Here is a 23,397-nt window from a genome sequence, read left to right as displayed (position 1 = left end):
TACCACTGCCTACAGTATATTTTGCTTGATTAAAACAATTTATTTTTGTAGTTATTATTATTTTTTGGTTAAACATATATAGTTATATTGTATAGTAATACATAACAATCATTAAGGCGATCAATCAATAGATAACCTAGGTATACATAAATATTTTTTCAATTAACACATTGACGGACAGTGAAAATTATCAATAATTATATAAAGCATGCCTAAATAAGTCAATGTTTCAGTACTGCTATAGTAACAGGTTTTTTTTTTTGTAAAAATAACCGTTTTCTGTAATTATTTTTTGTTTATTTTTCTTATTAAAAAAAATACTGGATATTTTTATAATCAAACCCACCAATTAGATGCACTTTCCTTCCAGAAAATGTATTGAAAGTATGAAGCATATTGGCTGTAATAAAATGCAATGACAAAAAAAAACACACTGTAAAAATCAATATATTCATTATTTTGCTCAGGATCAAAAATTGAAATAATTCATGTTACTTTAACAGCAAACTTCATCATAGGTATATTATAATTTATTAATGTCATAATATGCATATTCTATGGAAATACAAAACTTAATGTATACTTGAATATTATAAGTAAGTTCAAACTCAATGGATATATTTAAGTCGAGAGAATTTGTAATTTTATGATAAACTTTATAACCATACAAAATACAATTTATATTGTACAGTGGTTGTATCTTTTTTATTATATCTCTTATTAATATACACAATATACTTGTATAATTGAGTAAATTACACTAGGTTTACATTAATCTATGCACAGTTTAGGAATAATATTTTTCACTGAAATATTTAATTGTTCAAGTGGGTAACTATAACTTTAAATAATATTTTAACAAACCACTTAACACTTTTAACCAACTAACTAATAATGTTATCATACCTAAGAGTAAGAAATAGCTATTTAACTATTGTCCAATATTAACATACACATTAAACCTTAATAACTCATATTAATGGTGAAATAGAATTTTAACATACAAGACAATTTTTAGTATGCACTGAGCCACTGAAAATTAAATTATTAACTCAAGATCAGTAAATTATTATCCGTATGATCCCCACTCTTTCGAAAAAAAGCTAGGAAGTCCATCAAGGGATTTAGTTAGACAGCAGTTTACAGACAGGTGAGAATTTTTTTGTTAAAAATAACCAAGAAACTATTTTTAGACTAATTGTTATATCGTTGACTAATAATTTTAAGTAGAAAGTAGAAAGTTGGCCAATATTCTAATCTAAAATCTTAGAAACGGTTTTAGTTTTACATTATAATATTATAATCATTATTGTTTTAAAAGATTTTTTAACAATATGGTAAATTATAGACTAAAAGAAAAAATTACAATTAAATATTCATAATATTATGAATAATATTTATTCGAAGTCTGTGTTTACCTAAATTAAATATATTAATTATCCATTGCCTTTCTTTCATTTGATTTTTATTACAGACCTTCGTTTTATTTTTATGTTTTATCTGTTTATAATATTAATTTAGAGCCTCAAACTTCATAAACTATAATATGTAATAAGAAAAAGCACAATTCAACTGTTATGGCGTAGAAATGAAAAACGATGTTTATCTGTAAAATACATTCCTAAAGCCCATATCAGTTTATTGCGTCTAAAGATTGTTATGGAGATTTATAAAAATCAAATATAACAAAAATTGAAACATCACAATCCTACATGTAATCTCAAATCCAACACGATTTGTATACAATTCATTTCGAGTTTCTGATATCCAAACGAAAACTACAAAAAACATATAAACTTAACCTAACCTAACCTTACCTAATCAGTACCATTTCTTATTTTTAATTCTCAAAAAATCTACTTGGTTTATTTACTTAAGTTTAGGCATTGTTAGCTACAGTAACTATAAATTCTCGATGTATCAAAAATAATCAACAGCACAACCTTTTAAAATCAAAGATAATAAAAAATAAGCATGACAAGCATAATATTATATTAACTGAGTATAAGGTCTTGGTTTTTTTTCTAAGAAGAAGGATGAACAATTTTTATCTTTTGTTGAAAAGAGACAATATGGTCTCATATATTTTTATATTTTGAGGTTGGGTACCAGAACAATATAAATAATGAGTCTCATAATCTAGAAATCTTATCATTAAATTCTCGTATGTTAAGCTCGTTTGATATCATATTCATTCTTATTCTATAAAAAAAATTGAAAATTAAATTTATTTGTTATTGTACATAATAAAAATTAAAAATGTACTGGTCTTATATAAATCTATATTGTAAAATAGGTATGTCATAGCTTTCAAACAGGGAAACTTAATTTGTCTGAAATAACCGATTATGACATGTCATTTAGTGTGATTTTTAAACCCTCTTTCAATTGGATCAGATTACCTCTCTGGTAGGAAATGTGAGTCGTCCACTTATTATACATTTATCAACAGATAATATATAAAATATATAGAGCTTGAATTTTAATGTTTTAAAAATTCTTTTTGGAGAAATGCATTTATGGCCTTAAAAATATAAAATTCAATAATTTTAAAAATTGTTAAAAATGTAAAAATAATACTTTTAATCATTAAAAACATATTTAAAATAAATGGAAAAAATACTAAGACATTCAATTATACATAAAACAGAAACAATTATCTTCAAAACTAAAAAATGATGCATAATATTAATGAAATCAATCCGTAACTTATAATTAAAACAGTAGTCAATAACAGTAATACAAATGTTTTAATTGCATTTTATTTTATAATTATATTCATTGTTACGTATCAACAAATGACTTAGGTATTTTTACAAAAAAATACAATTATTTTTGTATCGCTTGTGAAATGTTAAAACTGTTATTTTTATAAATTAAAATGATGATTATATAATATTAATATCGACGTTAATAAAAATAAAACTATAACTATATAAAATTTATATAGATAAATGTACTGAAAATGATCAACAAACTATTAATTAAAAATGTCAACAATTCAAAATTTAAACTAAAATTATATGAATCTATAAACTTTATGAAACATATTTTAGATAAACAACGAAACGATCAATCGTTCGGAAAAAATACATTCCACGCTTATATTCATACCCTAATAACAATATACCTATCATATTGTGGACTTTAATTCAAAACATACGAATTTATATGTAATAGCGTTACCATACTCAGACGGGTATTTGATACTTAATCTAACTAATGGTGAATTGTTGATAATATTATAACCATACGCATTCGCAGCGTAAGTCGTCGAGACTCGAGAATCAAGAGGATTAGTAATTACCACAATTCCGGTACCTACTAAGAAATACCGTATGTTTTTTGAACACGAGAAAGTTCATAACTATTATATCATATACTCAAACGAATGCATTATGTCGACTTATTTCGATAGTCACATAGAATATAATACGAATAAAAGGGGATTATTTTAACTATAAATACTCATATATAAGAACAGCACTTAGGTTTTTGAAATTATATTTGTTCATATAATTTGAAGTCATTATAAAAATACTATTTTCAAAAAAAAAAAACTATATTTTTATAATTATTATTTTTAAATTTTTATTTATAATGCACTATACATTTTTAATTTAATATTCAAAATGTTACTAATTAATTAGTTATAAGAATTTTATGCACCTAAATATGATCGAATAATAAATTAGTGAACCCATATTCTACGACAAATGTACCTACCACTGTCCCAACGCATTAAATTCATAAAAACTTTAAATTCTTACGTCTAGTTAATTATTTGTTCAAAATTTGATTGGAAAATATCCCGTGTTATCATTAAAATCAATAAAAACCTTAAAAAAGTATAAAAATAAAGTCGTTTTCCGAAAATCAAGCTTCGTTATAATTTTAATCGGGTATGCAAATAATTATTTAAATTACGGATGTGTTACTGTTAAAAGGATCATCAAGTGATATCATTACATGTAGTGATGAATTTAACGCGAAACACTCATTTTAAATTATTAATGCATATGCATCGAATGAATTATTCTGTATTTATGATGTACATACTTGATACGATGACTACAATGACACAATGACAGCGACAGCAGCATTAGATTTCGAATTACCTAATAGGACATACCTATTATGGTCTTTGATTATATTATGAAAAAAAAACTACGCACGCAATATTTTAATCTATTAGAGAATTGTAGAATGTAACTGCACCTGCAGAGTAATACATAAAATGTGGACAACTACAACTGTCGTCAGTAACTGATTATTTGTACATTCAGTAAACAAATCAAATGATTTGAAATTCTATCTGAACATATATAATAATGCATCTCATAATATGTTCCTACATTGTATATTAAGATTACAGATAGGTAAATAGAGTTTATATTATTCATATCGTTCAAACGTGTTTCAATAATCAGTATAAAATCATTGGCTTGTCATAAACTTAGCGATTGGGCCTTGTATTAAGCTCGGAATACCTGATATTTATGATAAAATATATCGCATAATTTAAAGTAATTAGTACTAAATAGGTACTATTAACTTACTGTTATAATATTAACCAATAGCAGTATTAAGGCTTCTTATTATATATTCTCATTACGAATTTTAATAACTTTATAATTTATTAAAACATGGAATCGTTTATTTACTTATTTGATAATCTGTTAATTTTTAATTATTTATATTTATTGTAATACACAACTCGAATTCTGGTCACTGAGTAATGGATATTATAAAAAAAAGTTTTGAAAAATTTCAAACTTTCAAATGAGAAAAATTTTAAAAAGTCTTGATACGAAAACTGAAAGCTTGAATTCGTTTTTGAAGCTTACAAAAATTCAATTATGGTTCCACCGAAAAGATTAAAATATCAGATGGCGTTTACCACTATTCATTCCATGGTTCAATTAACACACTAATTAATCTTGCATTTAGCGGACCGAGACGCCTAACTAGACGCTTTTAGTTCACTTACCACTCTCTTCAGCTTCTACGATACTGCAGTCCCACCGATCTTTCCAGACTCATCCGATTATCCTTCTCCTCCAAATCACAATGTAATTGGTATAAATTAAAAGGTAGAGCGAATTCTCGTTTTAGGTGAAATATATATGTCAAATTAAAATAATATAAAAACCAAATTTCAATACTTTGTTGAAGTATATACAAATATATATTTATTTTATTATATATTATATATTGTACTAACTGAACTGAATTTAATAGTTAGAGAACAGTTACTCTATTTTCACATTAATTGTTATAATTATTTAACAAAAAAAAAAAAAAAAAACAATGTATAACAGCGTATATTTTCATTTAATTTTTATATTTGTTTGTTTTACATTTTATGTTACTAACTAAATTTATGTTTAAAAAACAAATTCCATTTTTAAAAACAATTGAACAATAATTTATGCAGCTTAAATTTTAAAATTTTAGATATTAAATAATAGCAACAATCAATTTATTCTAATTTAAAAAATAATTATAGTAGATAAATAAAATGAAATATTTTAAACCATATGATGACTTTCATTATTTTTAAAGTAATATGCTTTAATTGAACTATAGGAAATAATAGGTTAATGATAAAAAATATATTACTTTATAAATTAAACTGTTATTTTTTAATTTTCTTGTAATAAAATGAAAATAGTTTACCGGTACTGTATAAATTAATATTTAAAAATACAATATTATCCATTAACTGTATTTAAAGTTATCTTACATTTGTTATGTATTTACGTAGGTATTATATTTAAAAACGGACTTGAATCAACAGTAATACAGTGAACAAAAATTAATATAATTACTCGTAATACAAACTGAATAAAATTAATTAAAACGTCAATTTATACTCAAAAACAAATTAAAGTAGAGTTTACTCAATAAGTACGAGTGGTTTGCTATTCATGGCAAGTTATAACCACAAAAAATGGTACATTTGATAATAATTGAATAATACAATTATTTTGATAAATTATATTTTTTTATTGGAGACTTGAACGCTATTTATCTCAATTGTTAACTTTCTAAAAGACATTGATCATAATATTATAACAAATCAAAAAATTTATTTATTTTGATTTTAATAATTTATTACTAAAGTGATTCAGTGTAATGTTTTAACTACTTACTATTTAAACTGTCTAGCATTTACGCCCAATTAAATATTCATAATCAACATTATATGCCATTTAGGTATAGCACTATATCTATACCGAGTCATCCGCCATATTCTCGAAAAACTGTCAGCGAAATTCATAATATAATTGGCACACATTTTACAGGTTATAAGCACATTATAGATTACCATTGCTATATTTATACGAAATTACAAATGTTTGTAAATAAATTATTGATTTGAATATGTGTAGTTCACTTTAAAATCCAGAATAAATATTTTAATAGTCTAGGATGTCGCAGATGACCGTTTAGTATGTGTAACAGCAATGAATATTTTAAATATTTTTGGTCTTGAAAATTCCTTTTTGCATTCTGATGAAATGGATATTTACTAGTCATTCAGCTGCAGATAATTGTATCCCTCTTCAACAGGATTTAAATAGGTTTTAATAACAATGCGACTTTAGTGGAACGACATTAAATGTTTCGAAATATATGTATAATGTATATAAATATAAATATATATATATATATATATATATAATATATACTTTCTACGCTTTGAACATCCAATTTAGTCTAAGTATACATAGTGTGTGATATCATTTCAGTTTGTCTAAGATTTGTGACCTTAGAATTTCATTATCTCAAAGGATTTATTTTTTAATAGTCACGAGCACAATGTTTATGACTATGCTAAGTATATCTTCATGTTATGCGGTTTCTAGAACACAATTGTTGGAAATTTAATAATCGTTTATTGTTTGAAATGTTAATATAGTACAATTGTAAGATCTCTGTTAAAATACGGTTCAAAAGCATTAAACGCTGGTAAGATACAACTTGTTGATAAAATGAAAAGCAATTGTTAACGTACATTACCTATGTTTTGTATAATTTTATGTATGTTTAAATTAGATCAAAAATAATTTTTTTAATATCAATAATATCATAATTTAAGTAATTTATACAATATTAAAATAATAATGTTTTTATGGATTTATAGGATTCATAGCAACAACGGGAAATCGGACAGTTTATTTGTATAATTAGCACATACTATAATTAGTAATTTAACACAACCTATAATTGTTTCGAATTAACCTTATAACTTGACTAACAATTCAACATACATTTTATCTTCTAATTACTCTTAGGATCAAAAAAACTGTTCTTTATTAAGTACTATTCGTGTAGTATTTTATATTATCTTAGTGGCCAAAGTAAAACGTCTACGTAATCTTTATATCGCATATAGTTAACTGTACTTTAACCAATAAATAACAATCATGTATTGTGCTTAATAAATACATCATAACATAATGTATATCATAACAATAACAATAACATATTATTAAGTATACAAAACAATGATTGCTAACTTTTGTTAAAATATATGTTATGGTTACTATTCACAAATAAAAACGAATAAATTTAAATTCTGTTATATTATTACTTTATGAATATGTTAGAAAATGGTTGTTATTATTTTTATTGCAGCATTATGATGAGATTCTGTTTGATTTATTTACAAAGAAAATACATATTAAATTAATTGTATTGTGATGAATACAACATAATAATTTAAAGCGAATGTATAATTTATATATATATTATATATATATAATATGTATATTTCTTTTATTGACCTAAAATAAACTTCATCTACATAGACAATGCGTTATATACACTTGCTTCAACTAGTTTGTTTCGTTTAAATTACATTATATAATCAGGTTTTTCTTAATGTTGATAAAATGTTTTGATTGTTTTCAAGCATGAGTTCTAGCGTTGCATTTAAGGTATTGGTATTTAGCATTATATTCCTCTTTGACAATATTAATGTAACTGATATTTATCATAATGTTATAATATTCACGTTATAATTAATGGCATATTTTAATAACAATCATTATGTAATAAATATCAGTTTGTTAATATGTAATGATTGCATGATTTAAGAGCAAAGTTTTGATTTCCGAAATAGATTTTGAAACGGTAAAAAGTAATTAGCTACGGTATTAACGATTCGGAGATATCATAAAAAACCAAACACGTACCCACAGTTTTGTAGTGGTGTTATAATATTATTATTATCATTCTCCGGCTAGCTGCATCTCCGGTGAGATAGTATATGTTAAACGCGCGTCCCTATTTATCTGACAACAGTTCGAACATGAACAACACCTGATAATTGTTCGTTCAATTAACACTAGTGCTGTGTATGTAAGGCACACTCACACACACACACACATCAAATACGTGAAACAGAGTTATCGTCAACCGGAAATGGTATATACATAATACCTATATATATATACATGCAATACAAATTTATAGTGTTGTGAGCATGTGTATATACACTCCTATGTGGATTAGTACATAGCAGAAAACCCTTTCTATCACACTATTCTACACACCATTTGCACCTCCCTCACCCTGTCCATCGCGATTCACATTCCGCCACCGTCACATCACAGGGCGTGATGTGGGTAACCTGACAATCCAAAAACCACATTCCGACTGTGTGCTCGTGTATTGCATGGCATGAGCAAATGATTCAGCTTGTCAAACGAAAGCCTTTAATGCCTTTCCACTAATTACTACTATCACATGTATCCGCCATTATTGTATTGTAGTTCGTAAAACATTTATTATGAGGAAAAAATGTATTCATAAACATAATAATATTAATTGTATAGTATATAAAACCGATCGAATCGAATATGACGTACAAAACGCATTATGCTTATTACACAAACAAACAAAGCATAAACCGAAAATACGTAAAACACTAATTCGAAAATGATAATCTTACGTTTTGGTCGGACCGAGAAACATTATCGTTTTAGTAATTGCTGCAGCGAGTTTTTTTTTATTTAAATTCGTTTTTAAATTTAATTACATGAAAAATAACTACATTCTTGTATAATTACAAGTGTGTATATCTTTGGACTAATTAATCACAAATTATTTTTAACAGTTTAAGTGATTATCTTCTAATTTAGGTTAAGTTTATTTATCTACACTAGCAAAATATTAAACAGTATTTTTAGAAATACTCAAATGTTTGAATCATGCAATTATTTGATACCATATTTGAATTATAATTATTTGTACTTTAAACCACTATAAATATTAATTTTGTTTTGTTCACTGACTGTCAAATTCTTTTCAGTTTCAGATTTTCAGATCTAAACTAAGCGATAAACAATATGTTTTACTATAATGTGTGTAGATTTTATATAGTAAAAAATCCAAAATTATAGGGAGGAATAACTATCAAAATTGTCTCAAGAAAATCTTGTAAACTATAAGTATCAACATTCTGTAAAGAACTTAAGTAAATTATGAGTAGGTCCTATACGTCTTGTATAATCACATAAGATTAAGTAACAATTAGGTATAGTTTCATCGTCTTATTAAATCGATGACGATAATATAAAGGACAATATAGATAGTGAAGTTCTAGTACATTCTATTGATATTGGATTACGAAAGTCAAATTATTATTACCATTGAAATATATCAGAATTTATATAATCTAAACATTTATATATAATGCACCTAATTTAATTCAATTATAATAACTACATTTTTTATTGTTGTCTTAGGCATCGATATTATACTGTAACTTATAAATGTTTACACACCAAATTTTAAAAAACGACCAAACCGCATTCAATTAGGAAAATGCTGATTATAATAAAATTAACTCATTTTTTAATTATTTTAATTGGTTAAACACTTTAAAAAATCTTAATACCGAAGTAGCAGCTATTTTATTTCACGAAGCGTTATTAGAAGCTTTAACCGCATTTGTCCCATTAAAAACTATAATAATACGTAAGATTTCATTTCCTGATTTGACAAAAAAAAAAAAAAACTTAAGATCCTATTAACATAGAGGAAAAATAAAGCTCACTCGTATACATGAAAAATAATACTAAAGCAAATTATGATAACATTAATCATAATTTTTATGAGTTCATATTCTAACACCTATTGACTTTATTTAATACGTTAACAACTGTTTTCTTAAATGAATGGCATTCAAATGTAATACTACTATAGTTGATAATTAAAATTATACAGAAATTAGGTCAAAACTTCTAAATATTTCTATTCTAGCGACGATAAATGAATTATCTGATTATCTGATAATACTTTTATTTTAAATTAATTAATGGTAACATTGACGCTAAGTGCTAACTACCTATTAAATTGTGTCTTTTCAAAATTTTTGATTACAATAACCGCTTTACTTCCTTGCTTTATATAATATATATTATATAAATATTTGTAATATATATATATATATATATATTACAAATTATTTGAAAACTCTTCAATTTTAATGGAATATGGCTTTATATAATAGACTTCCTGAAAATATGGATTTTTTTATTTCATTTTCAGAGGTTATTTTAAACGCACACATAAATAATGACGTATAATATTCAGTGTATAAAACTACTATACATAATATTATTGTGATAAATATTTTTTCAATTTATTTTTATTTGTTATACATTTTCAAAAATAGTTTCTAATTTTTAAGTATCTTATCTGTGCTATTGGGCTACTTTTCGTTTTATCCACTTGAATAAATTATCATTATTATCATTGTTATTATTATTATTATTATATAATTAGTTAATAACTTTGCGTGAATATTAAATATTCTATAAACCGGCTAACTTTGCGCGTGAAACCATAAATCTTAAAAAGGATCCAAAGAGAGACACGATTTCGGTTCAAATAATTAAGTAAATTAAATTGATAAAATTTTAAGTTAAGTAAGTAGGTACCTACGCTATAACGCTATATGGTTTTTTCGCTTTTAAAATCATATAGATATGCAAAATGTATGATATAAAATGCAATTAGTTAATTAAACGCTTAATTGTGTCGTAATTTACAGTTCAACTGATTAGATTGATTTAGCGTTGTATGATACAAACATAATATTATAGGTACGCATAACGTTTTTACGAAGGTAATAACAAAATGAATCTAAAGGTAGTAAATAAAACATAACAAAATATTTATCTAGTATCATAAAATGTATTACTCGTGTTTTATAATTATTTACAAATACCATATATACATGTCCATCACTATGGTAACTGATTTAGTGGTAGATTTATAGATATTATATTTATAAGAAAAAAATATCATGCCTATCTCAAATTCAATAAAGTAATATATTATATTATTTAATGATATATTTGATCTACAGCTAATAAAAGTAGTCTTACTGTGGCATTGCGTTGTTTTTAGTTTAATATATATTACATTATTTCATTAATATTAAATTAATTAAATATTCCTATTTTATTTTTCAGATCATAAGATGTTAGATAAATTGTATACGTAAGGAAGATAAGTTAAGTCACTAAACATAATAACAGGTATTAATAGTTTTTTTTTTTTATAGTATAATATAAATAATAACATACAAAATGTAAATATAATATTACTGCACTCCAAAACCAAAGGTTTATTTTATTTTACACATGATTTTATTACTAACTTATATGAGTAAATGTCCTTATGACATATTAAACAACTAATACTTTTTCAAAGTTTTCATTAATTTAAAAAAAAAATAATAATATTTTAAGTTAAAGTTAAATGATTCTTCTTGATTTTTTAGATGTATATCAATCTTAAGACATTAGATTTTTTCTTTTCACTTAATTCGTTGATATAAATATAATTTAGATGGATGTATACAATTTTAGACATCAGATTTTTGTTAATTCAAAGCCACCAATACAGTTTATTACTTAATACATGAATTACAATGATTTTGTATCTGTGGACTTTTATCTTATTATCATAATGTTATTTATTCATACTTGTGGAATAATTTAAATATTTTAAAATGGAACAAGATCATGTTTATACTAAATATTCTGTAGAGACTGACTACGTATAATATATTATTATAATAAACATATTTCCATCTCAAGAATAAAGTCTAACTCATTTTGTTTGACTTGTTTTTTCATTCAATTTTTAAATATTAAGTCACTTGGAAATCAAATGACGATATTATAGTAAAAATAATACATATAAATACGATTTATGATTAGTTTCCATACATTATTAATAATTTTATTTATAATTACAATTTAACATATTTTTTCTATATGGACATTAAAAATCATTACTTATATTTAAAATGAATACACTTATTTATCATATTAAAATATATTGATTCTTGTGTAAAATAACATATTTTAATAATTATAAATATTTTATTTTACTATTTATTATGTCATTATGTGATCGATTATACCAATCTAAAATTTGAAAAATCGTAAAAATTTCAAATAACTTTGGATTTCATATTAAAGTTTTATTTTCAAAATGTACACACCTGTTAGATGCATTATAAAGTTGATCTATAAATTACACGTCTCAAAACAAAAATAATAATAATAAAAGAAAATAAGTAACTACAGCGTAACATATACATTATACTAACATAATAATGGTTATAGTTATAACTTATATAAGTCTTGGCACGCTTAAAGGTGTTTACCTAGGGGAGATCCTGGGTCCTATTTATTCGTACCTCGTATCCGTTTACTTGTAACCATCACGACCCAAATCGGAAATACCCTACCAGCCCGTTATAAATCATGACATTTTCAAAATAACAACCAATCAAGTTTCTACTACTTTTAGTGATTTATTGAATTTTATTTATATTCTCTCAGCATATCACTTTCATCCCACAAACCGGATGACTGTCGGTTTTTATATCCACAAGAATATTGATTTGCATTTAATATAAATTTTTATATTTATATGGACACTTTAATTGAATTTAATTATATCTTACGATTGTTTAACCAAAAATATTTGTCTTGAGTTAAATAATATCAATGTTAATTATTTGTACACTTTTAGAACAAATTAAACTGTACACATTCTAATCAAATTGATCGATATTATTAATTTAATCCACCAATCAAAAATGTGTTCAGATAAAAAAGAAAAATGTAAATTAATAACTATTGAGACAGTGATAGATTATGACATAACATTTAAAGGGTAATCAGTTTAGTATAACAAACACGTTTACCAATAAATGCGTTATTTATTTTAAATGTATATTATATTTTTTAATAACTTAATATTAAATATTTAAATGCTCGAAAAAACATAATCACCATAACCTGCATTTATGTTAATAAAATGTTATTTAAATTATTATAGCCTTGTTTCTTTACAATATATAAATACAATTAAATGATAAAAAGGAATTGTTTAAATGAGCAAAATTTTGATATCGATTTAAGCATTAGTCAAAAAAATAATACAGATATAATACCATAAAACACATAAGAAAATTGTTTGTTACTCATCTAATTATAACGTATTTCTTACATTACACAGTATAAATGAAAATAAATTTTGTATTCTTATCACCCATTTGAAAATTGTGATGAATTATTATAATAAGATTATTAAGGTTATTTAATATCAATCGGTATTTTGTTGATAAATGATGTGTTTGAATGATTTACAATTCTGTGCTGTTTAAATGTATTTTTAAACCAACAAACATAAAATACTATTCTTATTCGTCCACAGTGTTATATTTCCACACGAATAAATATTTTCTTGAAGAAAAAACAAAAAAAAAATTTAAACGGTTCTTAAATCAATAGTAATTTAATTTTCTAGCAAACAATATAAAATATATGTACGATATTTGTATTTTATCATACTATATTATAAGTGCCATAAGTGATCTTTTTTTTTTTAATATAATAATTAATGTAGGTAGTTTAACAAACACCCAAAATAACCGTGTCATTAATGATTATTAAAATTAAATTCTAGAACCGAATATTGCTAAAGAACATAATATAATTTTAGATAATGTTTGAGTTTGAATGTAGTTAAGTAATGTATATGTACTCAATTTTATTGTAATTTATTTAATAGTTTAAGTATAAATAGAAACTTTAAAAAAATCAATAAAACTATGGAACAACGCGTCAACGAATCATCACATATTAAGTGATTAAATACAAGAAATGACAATGTAATTATATTATTCAATATCTTAATAATAATTGAAGTATTGGAATCAAAAACTAAAATATTACCTATTATTGTAACGTAATATATTATTATAAAAACTAGCTGTCACCCGTGCGCTCCGCCTCCGTGGATAGTTGTTTGCAAATTATGGGGCTGTTATCCTTTGTCTTAAAGTTATTTCGATCATAAAATGATATAAAGTATACCTTATACCTACAAAAATAATAATAATTTAATGTGTTTAATGTTTATAAATTCTCATAAATATACTAATAGACAATAAAAAATTTTTTTTCTCACAAAATAAATTATATAAATAATATTATAACAATATAACGTCGTTAAATGAATAACAATAATTATGATTATTAAATAACCACAATGGGCATGGCATTCTGTGGGTCTTCACATCATACAGCCAATCAGTGCGCTACTCAATTATTATACTATTTTTCTATTGGTTATTATCATTATTGGATGCGCTTTATCGTAGTTTAACTACTCGAATCTCAAGATTAAGTACGTCAGTCGTAGTTAGAACACAGTGATCTATATTTCAAACATCGCAGGACCGTCCAAAGCACCGAGCCGTTGTCACATATCATATACGTCGACAATAATAATTGATTCGTCGTCAATTCTATACACACATTGTGAGTACAACATAATATTTATACATTTTTAAAAAATCTAAGATAGCCAGTTATTTATACAAATATTTAAAAAAATAAATTATACCTTTTTTGATAAATATTTAAATAGTTAGTAAAATTTAAAACTTTGAGCTAGAGGAAGGTATAACTATAAATAAAGGAGTAAATATTAATAATATATGATTGTGTTATTAAAATCAAACTATAAAATAAGTATCCTAGAATTGAAGTTAATCATTATTATATTTAAAAATAAATATAAAACCATAAACCGATAGGGGTATATACTATACATAAAAATGTATAACACGTGTTGTTATAAAAAAAGTTATTGTTATGGTACTTGAAAAAAATTAAAAGTTAAGAGAAATTATCAAATTAACAAAACTAAAACTAAATAAATGTTATCTTGCGTATAATGTTAGAATTAATTTACTAAATCTTACTTAATTGAACTCCTATTATATTACTTGTAATACTTATATTACTATCCTTTACCCTATCACAAAAATTCAAATCTCAAATCTCAGCAGGTACAATCAAAATCAATTTAAGAAATAAAAATGATAAATAACATTTTTTAAGCCTAATATTTACTATTTCATTGATGTTAATTTAAAAAAAAAACTAAAACAGAGTTTTAACTTAAACCATTATAAGCTTTTGTTGTACACGTGTGTTAGGACTTTCAACACCCTTTTGTCATAATACCTGTGCTTATCTAGGTAAACATATAACACATTTTCATGCACATAAATATAAATAAATCCTGTTTATTTTTTTAACATATTTAAGCTAATATCCCATGGTTTAGGATATGGGTTTATACAAGAAGTCGAAAAAAATATTTCCAGGTAGAAAAAAAAATGTAACGTTTAAGTACAAAATATAAAAATACAAACAATAATATCATTGTTTATAAATAAATATAAAATTAAAACATTTTTACACAATTATAAATGTTCATTAAAACAAAATAAATATATTAAAATTGTAATACTTTGATAAAATTATCCATACAAAACTTTTTAAAACAAATTATCAAAAAAAAATGTACTTAGTATATCAATTTTTTTTTTAACATAAATATAAATTACTACCTGTTTTAACTTATAAAATGTATGATAAAATAAATACATTAAGTATGAATTTAAATTAAAATGCAATCAAAACTAAAAACAAATTGTCTAAAACAAATTCAATTAGTTATTAACACAACGACGTCCGTATAGTACTAGGGATGTATATTGCATATTACTAAACTATTCTGCAACACATATACTAAGTATTTAAGCCACACACAGTCAGTAATCAGTAATCACATAGATAATAATAATTATATTCTAAAACTTTAATTTCCAAATTATTTCAATAAATTAGTTGTAGGAGATATTGAACGAATAAAATAACATGTATTTATACTTAATAAACTTGATAGTTGATTCTAAGATACAAATTTCCAAATGTAAAAAATTGAGATGTTGTCACAAAATTTAAAAAACATAACTACGATTCAATTAATGAATTTGTATTTATAATAAATCGAACGTAATTAATAATTTAAAACTCCAATATAAATTCAAAATACATTATAAATTGGTACACATGAATATAAAAAAGCCTAAATCTAAATGCATAAATTAAATTTTTTTCTAAATAAATTACGTATCTAGGTATAAATATCTATTATACATTATTAAAAAAAATGTATATTAATTAAATACCATTATTACGATGAGTGTACAATAACTGTATGAAAAAATGGGTATTTGAAAATAATAAAAGTATTTTAAATTTAAATTAAATATAGTCATCTACCTGACACCAGAATATTCAGTCTTTTATAGCAGTGCTTCTCAACCTTTTTTGTTGTAGGGCCCCCTAAATTTAATGTAAAACTGTCAAGGCCTCCCCCTCAATCAAAATCATTCATTATTTTTTCTTAATGATGTACTAAATTTACATGCACTATTTCACACAAATAAATTATTAAAATGTAAAAAAAATAACTAAATAATCAAAAATATTTTAAATGAAATAAATATTTTAAGGCCCCTTAGTTATCCATCCATGGCCCCTAGGTTGAGGAGCACTGTTTTATAGGGCATGGAATTGAATTTAATATCCTCGATATTTCTTCTCACTGCTGCTTTGCTATGGCTTGGTTAAAAATGTATGAATGTTTTCCATTTGACAATTTGCCATGATTTTTTAAAAAGCAATGATGGTAGTCTTAAAAGTTTGTAACCTACTTAGATTTACTTATTTTTTCAGTCGATATTTTATTTCAAAATTCAAATTAACGAAAAAAAAAACAAATTCAAAGATTTTACTAAAACGTGCGATGTATTAAGTATAAAAAATAAATAGTTTTCTTTTTCACTTGAAAATATCAATTTGCGATGTTGCTCCTATTCATCGCGTTACTATCATACTCATACAGATCATATGGTGAACACAATTCGTTTACGAATATAAATGATTTTTACCAATACTATTTTTCGTTCGTCTACAAAAACGAATAACGCGAGTGGTTTGTACACACATCTTATTCGTATGCATTTCTGAATAGCCCCCCTAATCACTGTTAAAAAAAAAAAAAAAATTAAATAGTATGCGCAGGTGAGAAGTTAGTTGATTTTATTATATTTTGAAATCTAAATTTATTACTGTCAATACTAATATAGATTTGTAGATTTGTTTAATTAATTTTGATCTATATAAGTATAAACAATAATTTAATTACAGACCAACAGAATAATCAATTGAAAATTAGTACCTACTTACTATAAATTTACGAAACTCATTCGTGTTTATAATTCCTAATAAATTGAAATGTAGAACTTAAAGAACAAATACAAGTTTACGGAGGTAAGGGTGGTGCGATATAACATTTACAAATTGCATTTATGAATGGCTGAATTGTTTTGAACGGGCACGTAGAATTTAATTGTTGTAGCTACGTACCTACTACATATGACTTTAAACTTATTAGAACTCGTATTTTACTCGCCTCATACCCAACATGTCGAGGACAAGTTTATTCATTTCATTTGACTGGGTTAGAAATATGGTTATTTGAATGCATTGCCGGAGCGTAATCTAAAACTTACTATTTATTGTTTCTAATTACATTGATTTGTTTACGCTGTGCGATAATAGTAGAGCGATATGGTGAAACTGCGACTAAAATTTAAGCATAACAATAAAATATCTTAAAAAGCGTATATACATAGAACATACGTTTTTTTTTTTTTTTTTAATAGGTGAACCAACTGAACCGATTGAATTTATTCGTAAATTGAACGAATTGACACATTTAACGGTATGTCACTAACTCACATAAACCATTGTCATATTTTAGAGAAAAAAAAGCATATAACTTATGAATGTACAAGTGACAATCGAAAATCACATAACAAGACACGTAACACACTGATAAGAAGTGCCAACTCTTAACTTGATAAAAAATTGTATCAATCATTATAGTGGGAATTGCAAATACAAGCATTTCGCGAGGTAAGTGGACTTAAAACCCATGTTAGCCTTACAGTTATGTTTTGATAGTATACATTTGTTTTTATTGATTTTATAGTTACTTAGTTATCTACTTTATTGATATAATGGAAATCTATATTGAAATTTTTTTTAGGTATTATAAATTTAAATATTTACCCAAATGGTCATGTACTTTATTGTGTATTTATATTCATCGCGTGTTTCTTAATATTGCAATTCGTTTGCCTCGGAGCAAAGTTACAGAACTAATAACAAAAAAGACAAATCTAAGTACTTCTTAGATTCTTCTTTTTCTAAATCACATTTAGCCTTTTTGACATATTTACTAACGTTTATTATATTTCGAGAATTTTATATCTTTTGGACATTTTCGATGAAATTCAGTCTGACAATTTATTTTACGAACGCATTAAACGTGCCAAAAAAAAAAAACAAGTGAGTTTTTTTTTATTTTAAAAAGAGCAGACTACATAAAATGTCACCAGCTATGTGGCGCCCGAGTTATTAATATTACGAATATCAAAAGGTCAGGCTTCCAAGTAAATATTGACTGGTTAAAAAAAAAAATGATTGATAATGTCTAAGAGCCATGTTACACGATACAATGCTATCATATCATATTATGCGTTCTCGACTAAATGTACTGTGGACAACTCATTCGCTTTCATATCTTGTGTTTGGATACTGATGTTTCCGCTTTAATATGTTGACAAACTTGATAAATTATCAAAGTGTTTTCAGGATTTGACAAATTTGTTTTAAATAATCAGTTTATTTAAACATTTTTCAAATCATAACAAAAAAAAAAAAAAAACCACCACAGAACCACATATAGTTTAAAATATAATCCATCTAAAATTATAATAAAAAAAAAAACCTTTTCATTGAAATGTGAAGTTATATATTTAAAGTAATAAAACAATGAATGGTATAAACTCATTTGAATTTTTTAAAACATCTGCCACATAATTGAATTATAATTAGTCATCTCAATTGATTTATAAATGTTTTTTTATATATTCAAACGTAGTGCGTATAATTTACTTTTAATATTATCAATAGCATTAAAATAAAATAACAACAATATGCTTTTTCAAAAAAATAATGATTGATATTGAAAAGTAAATTAGGTGTATCTACTTTTATTAAAATTATTTTTTAATCAAAAACCATATATTCACATAAATATACGAATACCTAAGTCTTTACACTATGTTTATCGTATTGAAGTATCAGTGAATTTATTAATAAACTTTGAGTAGATATTACATACGAGTTGTGTGATTTATTTAATGTAGAAAATGTACTGATTTGAAATTAAATCAGTCATGTGTATTAATATTATATAAGTAAAATATCTATCTATTTTTACTCCTATAATATATTGTGTTGTAGTACTCGTATATTAAATTCTAAAACCAATTAGATATATCGATTTGCATGTGAATTATTGAAAAGTAATGATTTAAAACTCGTTCAGCTAATAGTAGAATAATAGTATAAATGTAAATTTTTCTAGTTTTTAATTACACATAATAAACTGGTGAATGTACATCAAAAATTGGTAAAAACTGTATTAAATAAGTTTCAGATTGTAGAAATGTTATTGAAGAATAACAGTTGAATACTTACTTTTAATTTTAAATCTATTTATTTTTTTTTCTATTGAATATATAAATAAAATATTTTAAATTTTAAAATATAAATCTATAAATCTATTTGAGGATAAAAATAACATAACATACTTAATACGATGATTTAAAAAAATATCTTAAGATTGTTGAAAATAATTTCAAAATTCTATGAATCAATTTTAAATTGTTTTGTGAAATATTGTTATATTTTTAAAAATTTATCGGACAAAGAGAAGTGTAATTTAATGGATATATTTAATACTTATTATATATATAATGTATTTATAATATATATTTAATACAGTAGAATTATCGCAGGTCATGTATGACTAAGTATTTTTATTATCTATTAGCATAATTTAAAATTCCATTAGTTGGATTATAACTAATAGTTTACAATACAAATAATTGTTAATATGATATATACAAATTAACAAAAATAATATATTCATATCATTTTTTTTTTTTTTTTTTACAGTAAAAATGTACATAAAAAAGTTTGCATCAATAAAATAGTATTGGTCTAAATAAATAATTTATGGTATCACAGAGCTAATAGTATTGAAGTATAAACAAATTTATTTATATAATACAAACTATACAGTTATCTGAAAAAGTTGTTTTGTTTATTGATTTCCTAGAAAACTAACAGAAGTAATAATTCTTAAGCGACTCTTGCACGCCTACTTTATTTCATACGTATATTTACACGGAAACTGTAAGGTTATACGAAAAGTTTTGCCAATAAAATCAGCTGGTGTAGGTCGTTTTGTCGCATATGAAGAATAAGCCCTATAACCTAATAGAAACTAAAACTATAACAATACAAAGGACACACAAAACGATGAACTATTTTATTTTTCATAAATTGTTTAAGTATTAGTTTTTAATCAATGTGATTATTTTTAACTGATTTGTATGTAAAATACAAAAATATTTAATAAGTATAATCTATTATTGTATTTGACTGTATTAAATTATACAAATTAAAAGAACAATAGAATGTCTTTAACATGTTATAAAATAAAAATTCAATATATGTTACCTCTAAGCCACTTGGAGAATACCCATTGTAAAACGTATTCGCAACGATAAACAATTCGTAAGCCTTTTACTGTTAATTGTTCGTACCTATTCATTTATCGTACATCATAAAACCATACAACGTTAAAGGATATATAAGTACTTAGATTCACTCATCACAATAATGCAATTATTATTATTCTAACTAAATAAAATTAACATATTATAATTTATGTTCAATATATAGATTATTTACTTAATAAAAATGGCTATCCCTATATTTATTTAATCATGAATTTATTCAAATTCTGACTTTTGGAATTTTTTAAATATACTGGTATTTAAATTTTGCATACTACTTGAGAAATGACCAGTGGCAATGAAAAATTTTGGTTATTCAAATAAGAACTCTTTTTTTCTGTGAATTAATCGGTGGACAATATTTAGAAAATGTCAAAGTAATTAATTCAAAATTTGAACAAATAGTAACTCAATCATTTAAATGTAGGTATATAATAATCTAAAACGTGATCTTAGAATTATAAACGATAATATTTATTGTATTTAAGTTTATAAACTATATATGTTGATAGATTAATACCTATAAATTACTTACATTTTAAAATTACTATAGCTATACAACATAATTTTTTTAATTATTGTGGACCTATTATTATTAGAACACTAAATTAAATATAACAAAAACTACTCTTTTAAATTTTAGTTTTAATACAAACATTTTCTAAAATTTTGAAAATAATATACAACATGTAGTCTTCAAGTTTTTTTAAAAATTTTAAAAATCAGATTTTTGTTAACTGTCTTTTTTTTGAAGAAGAAATATGTTAAAGCCTACTCTTTAAATCAACTTTTCGAACAACTTAAATCACTGAATATTCTATAATATGTATATTAATTTATATTTATTCATTGCGTATTTCATGTATTTTAGATATAATCACTAATCACTAATCAGTTGTAATTGTTCATCTTTAAAAGGGGCCAACAAAACCCCTTAAGTAATATATGACATATTTCAATGTTATTTATAAAACACAAAACCTTATTTTATAATTAATTATATACGCTGGACTCAAACCATTTGTAATAAAATAAAATAATACGGACCGTCAATTAAACAATAACAAATCTCTGATAAAGGAAAAAATACCTATAGAAAAATATTTTCATTTATAAAAATAATTTTTCAGAATTCGATCAGTTAATAAATTACACATGCATAAATATAAAAAATAACATATACATTATACACCCTTAAAAGTTATTTGACTGACTGTAAAATTATTAATATAATATCTGTGTATTGCAATTATATTATATCGGTTAAAATTTAAGTAAAAAGTGAATTGTCTGAACCCAAATACTATCTCAAAAATAAGATATTGTGTATTCCGATTAGATATTTAAATAATAATAATAATTTTTATTAGTGTTATATATTTCTCAGATTGAATTAATTTAAAATATATTTTAGTGAAAACTTTTAAAATATCCCATTTTAATTTTAATTTTGTTCATTTCCTCATATTTAATTCAAAATATGAAAGTATAATAGTATAATATTTGTATTTACTATGAAACAATATTGATTTATAAAAAAAAAAAAAACTAATATTTTACCAAAGTACAACGATATAAAACTCATTACTAATTTAAAACCAAATTACACAACCAAATTACCAATCAAATTAATTTAGAATCTCTGAATATTAAAAATATAAAAAACATCAATCAATACTGTTTCTGTAGTATAAATGTCACAAAGTGTATAGTCTTTGAATATTCAAAGGGTTAAGAAAACAATTGAAGTTATGTAAAGAATATTTAAGCCCTATTTAAGAGAGAAAACTATTTGCCCATCTTACATCGTATTTAGGAGTTGGATTGAAGAAAGTGGAAAACTTCTTTACCTTAGCCACTTGGAAATAATGTCTTAAATCATCCTCCGAAATCTGGTCTGGTTTTATTCTCGATTTTTTATTCGCCTACGTGTTTTAAGTTCATTGTCGATTGTTCCCTTCGATTTCACATGGGATAGATTTTGCGGAAGTAATAAGTTGTAAAGTTTTATTGACCGGACAGAAATGCAATTTTGCTCTTCCTTGTCCCAAAGGATATGGTTGCTTTTCAATCGTTATTCCTCTAACCCCTCCCGAGCGGGTTTCTCTCTTTCCCAGCGCCCACTCCGCCGATGAGCGACGTTACCAATTTTGGACTCATTTCGCATTGATAAACAGATTGGGTGACGAAAAAAAGCATAAGATGAATACGGATTTCACCGACCGTGACGCATAAGCCCTTTAGGGAAATTTCTTTGTTTCCAAACGCCATTAGTA

At 24.1% G+C, this 23,397-nt stretch overlaps 1 protein-coding gene and 1 long non-coding RNA gene across 2 annotated transcripts in view; both read right to left on the bottom strand.

Moving 5' to 3' along the window:
- LOC126551493 (uncharacterized) overlaps positions 1 to 5,305 on the bottom strand; it is a 51,950-nt gene extending 46,645 nt beyond the window's left edge. Inside the window, exon 1 of the long non-coding RNA XR_007605405.1 lies at positions 4,991 to 5,305. This is a non-coding gene — a long non-coding RNA (uncharacterized LOC126551493). The remainder of the gene's footprint in view (positions 1 to 4,990) is intronic.
- Positions 1 to 23,397, bottom strand: part of LOC114132301 (protein amalgam-like) — a 307,230-nt gene that overhangs the window by 267,001 nt on the left and 16,832 nt on the right. The window lies entirely within an intron of this gene.

This window comes from Aphis gossypii, chromosome 3 (assembly GCF_020184175.1).
Source record: "Aphis gossypii isolate Hap1 chromosome 3, ASM2018417v2, whole genome shotgun sequence".
NCBI lineage: Eukaryota > Metazoa > Arthropoda > Insecta > Hemiptera > Aphididae > Aphis > Aphis gossypii.
The sequence above is the reverse complement of the archived record's forward strand: the minus strand, read 5'-3'. Positions and strand labels throughout refer to the sequence as shown.